Source organism: Diadema setosum, chromosome 6 (genome assembly GCF_964275005.1).
Source record: "Diadema setosum chromosome 6, eeDiaSeto1, whole genome shotgun sequence".
In the NCBI taxonomy this organism is placed as follows: domain Eukaryota; kingdom Metazoa; phylum Echinodermata; class Echinoidea; order Diadematoida; family Diadematidae; genus Diadema; species Diadema setosum.
The window spans coordinates 34494128-34498923 of NC_092690.1; positions in this window are offsets into that span (position 1 = coordinate 34494128).

The following is a 4796-nucleotide window of genomic DNA, read 5'->3' on the forward strand; positions in this document are numbered from 1 at the left end:
AAACATATCTGAATTTGGGGTGATATGAAGCTTAAACAATAGAGATACGAGTAAATGAATGTCAGAAACAGTACCTCAAAAAATTAATTCCACTGTTTTGATTTCAGATGATGATATGATGACGTCATGAGTTTTGCTGGCAATATTGGTACTTGAAACGTTATTTCCAATTCATATGCTTTTGTAATATGCAATAGAAATATAGGGTAACCAGACGATTTAAAGAGCTATGGCGAAATAAACAAAGACATGTTTTTTCACTATATTTGCAGAAAGACGCGCGTGCGGAATTTCAACTTTGACACCTGTGCATTCCTTTGTTATAGGTCGAAATCGATCGGAAATCAATGGATACTGTTACTCAAAGTATCAGGAATCCAAATCAGTCAGAAAAATTGCATTTCCATGTTGCTGACGCGCTCTGCGCGCGAAATTGCGCGGACGGACGCGCACGCGAGAAAATGATTGAAACGCTTAAGATTGTCTGAAACTTCGAGATTTCCCATTGGGAAGTCATTTTGAGCCTTTTAAAATTTTGACGCGCACTTACGCGCGCGTAATGATGACCTGGGTAACTAGCGTTAAAAAGTAAGATAGAGCGTGACCTGAACTTTATGTCCACCGGAAATGATACAGAAATGACATCTAGTTATGAAGTTATGATCGATCATGTGACAAGGTCCGAAAATCACAAAATGGCGCCTAGATGACGTCATAGATATGTTACTGTCATGAAAACCTTATTGTGGCTAGATTTTGTTATGAGACATGTTGACTGAAAATGTCATGTCATTCCGTAATGTCATTGTTGAGATATTGACGACACAAAATGTGGCAGAAAGAAAGAAGAATAAAAAAAAAGAGAAATTTTGACAATCACAATAGGTGATACGCTGATAGCGTATCACCTAATAAACGAGACATGAAAACTCGTCACATTGAGGACGAGTTAGGTGATACGCTTGTGGTCATCAGATGACAGTCATCTGTGATCGACAAAGAAAAGAATGTGATATAGGCACCATGAAGTTATATTGAGCGTGCATGCGAAACTGTTTCTGTAACCACTCGGCCACGGGTCATCCACGGAAATGGTAAGACAAAAAAACACCAATGTATAGATATAACAGGGGGAAAGTCAATGCCCACTCAACTAACGTGGCCGTGTAAATATCTATTGCATGGCTAGACGGAAAAGCGGCCTTGTAACGACTGAGGTCGCTATGCCATTTCTGGCAACTTGGGAAAAATACGTCCCGCAGACATAAAACCTATAATCGGCTGGTTTTGATACCTTGCCTTTAATCACAATTTTCAGTGTAATGACGTCACCAAATTACAAAACAATGACATCGTCTTGAAAGACAATTGTTCAAAGTACAACACCTCAGTCGTCGTCATTATATACTATGATCGGTTTGACAAAGTCAACCTGCAAAATTTTGCTGCAGTCGAAGCAATGTGGTCTCCAACACACAAAAAAGAGGGATATGGCGTGTGTGTGTGTCTGTGTGTGTGTATAGGTGCGTTTATATACGAACGTGATTTCTACATGGACGAATATGTAATATAAAATTGAAGAAAAAAAAAGTAAAATAGCTAAGTATTTTGTGTCGTGATCTTGTGGGGTTCGAACCCGCAACCTCAAGTCTCTGAGACGTCGCCTTTATCCACTCGGCCATACGTCTCGACGAGAAAATATGGGGAACGTAAACTTATGTATGTGAAAGATACATGAGGAATTGTTTTGTCCACATTCCATTTTCATTTTCAGTTTTAAACTGCAAAATTGTCAATGCATAAAATGCATGATTACTGCAGCTTATTGTCTCAGCTACAACATACTAAAGTTTCAGAGGAAATGAAGCAAAATCAGCTGAGATAAAGGTGCTTAAACATTGTTAAGTCAATGCATGGTTTTAAAAAAATCACCTCCCATAGACAATACACGTAAACTTGTCCGATTTTGCGTCTTTACCTTTAATCACAATTTAAGGTATGATGACGTCATCAAATATCAAAAGCATGACATGGACTTAAAGGCAAATGTTCAAAGTACAACATATCTGAATTTGGGATAATATTGAGCTTAAACAACAGAGATACGAGTAAATGAATGTCAGAAACAGTACCTCAAAAAAATTAATTCCACTTTTTTGATTTCAGATGATGATATGATGACGTCATGAGTTTCCCTGGCAATATTGGTACTTGAAACGTTATTTCCAATTCATATGCTTTTTTAATATGCCACGATAGATAATTTCTCATCTAAAATCAATGGCCTATAGGACTCATGCACCATTACTTGTATCGTGCATAAACTTTGTTTATTAAGCTTTGAGTGAAACGTGTTATAACATAATTCTGTAATTCCATCAGCAGTGATTGATATAATAAAGAAGAAAGATATATCACCGTATTGAACGCCTAGAACCTAAAGGGGGGGGGGGGTATTATAGCATGATACTCGGTTCTTTACTGCCCAGATGCCAACAACACCCATCACCCACAGCTACGCATAGAGAAACAGCCATGGGGAAAATAAAACTTTGCTTTCTCGTAGGCAGAATGACACAGAACCCCGTCAAACACACTTTTATTGGCAGGGATGGGCATGAAAAAGTTTACTACTAATACTAAACAGCGTATGCATTCCATTCATGTGGCGCGAGATACCTCTATAGCAACATAAAGCCTGTCTTCAACTCCGTTGGTCGAACAATGACAACCTGAAATTTCAAAGAGATGAGCGAGACGCTATATACACCTGGCCTAGAGTTAATTTATTCAGTTCTCATTCCTACTTCAAGTTGGGTTATGTTATTGTAATCATTCCCATCTGCAGTACAACAAAACCAAAGTGAGGGAAAAGGGGAGAGAAAAACAAGAGGTGGCAAAAGGAAAACTGCATGCACAACTGCAATCCATATCATTGCGTGTGACAAGTGAAGCAAATGTATTAGTTGTTATAGCAGTGTTTTATGAGCATAAACAGGCAAATAGACAGACAATGTCAAATATAAAAATCATCAATTTAATGTCAGAAAAGATGGTAAGCAAGATGCATTGAAACTGTAACTAAATCGCTGCTCTTCTAGTCGGTCAAGGAACGTCCAACTTTATATTCAACAACAAAAAATGTTAGGGGAAAGAAACAAATTTAGATAACATTCTTAAATTAAAAACAAGAAAAAGAAAATGTCCACGTCAGGATTAAAAAAAAGAACACCGCACGAACATGCATTACATTCTAGATGGGAATACGGTCTTGATGCAAAGGTCCAATGATTGTCTCATTACTTTAAAAGCAATCTATGGTTCCCTTACCATCACCAGTACCACACCACAATGACGTCTCTAAAATCAATGGTAGCACATTTATCATTGCATCGTGCATTAACTCCCTTTTCCTAAACTACCAGTGGAACGTGTCATATCATATTGTGTATTTCGATCAGTAGTGATTGACTTTAAAGAAGAAAGATAATGCAAAAAATTGAACGCTTACCACATTGCTTATAGGGCTATTCAAGTTTGGTACAGATCTGTTCTATTCTCCCAGATGCCAGCAACATATATCACCTATTCAGTTTTTTGGCTATATACGTCAAGTGACTGATAGCGCTATTCAACTTCCCACGAGTGGCCGCGTGGATTCGATCAATATACAGTTACAAAGATAAATCGGGAATCGTTTCAACCAGATTCCATTCTCATTTTCAGTGATCGACAACGAAAATAATGTTAAGTAGCGACTTGAAGTAATATTGAGAAATATTCGTGAAGTCCAATTCTTTATACAGTCCTACATAATTCAGGTGAAATTGTTTCTGTCATGCAACTAATTGAAATTTCGTGTGGTGTCGGCGTGTCCAAGTAAGTTGATTGGAAAGAATATGTGAATGAATATTTACCAATAGGTCTTTATATTGTAAAAAAAAATCAAACATGGCCATGCGGTCTTTTAAGATTCATCTTCACTTTAACATTTGTAATTTCAAGTCCAAGTTGCCTTTCAAAGCAATGTGGTCTCCAACACAAAACAAAGGGATATTGTGTGTGTGTGTGTGTGTGTGTGTGCCTGTGTGTGTACGTTTACATGAAAACGTGATTTCCATATGGACGAAGGTGAATACTCCATAAAAGAAAAAAAAGCAAAAGATATAAGTATTTTGTTTCGTGCTCTTATGGGGTTCGAACCCGTACGTTTGCAACCTCACGTCTCTTGTGACGTCGCCTTTATCCTCTCGGCCATGTACGTCTTGACGAGAAAATATGAGGAACGTAAGCTTATAATGTGAAAGATGATTCAGGAATCGTTTGGTCCACATTCCATTCTCGTTTTCAGTTTTTAGCTGCAAAATTATCAACCTGATGAGGAGATTTGAAAAAAATAGAATGCATGATTACTGCAGCTTATTGTCTGAGCTACCACATACTTAAGTTTGAGAGGAAATGGAGCAAAATCAGCTGAAATAAAGGTGCTTAAACGTTGTCAAGTCAATGCATGGTTTAAAAAAAAAAAATCAGCTCCCATAGACATAACACGTCAACTTGTCTGATTTTGAGTCTTTACCTTTAATCACAATGTGAAGTATGATGCGCGGTCTAAGAGTGTGTAACGGAAGCTTCTACGTGAAAGATGAATCATGACGATCACCCGTGACCGACACATCTTCAAAGGGATCAGTTATTAGAGGTGGAAGCCCTCGTGCCAAGATATTGTCTCAGCAATTCCAAAGCAATGATACCCTTACATTTAGGTATACCATATTTTCCCTCTGAAATCATTG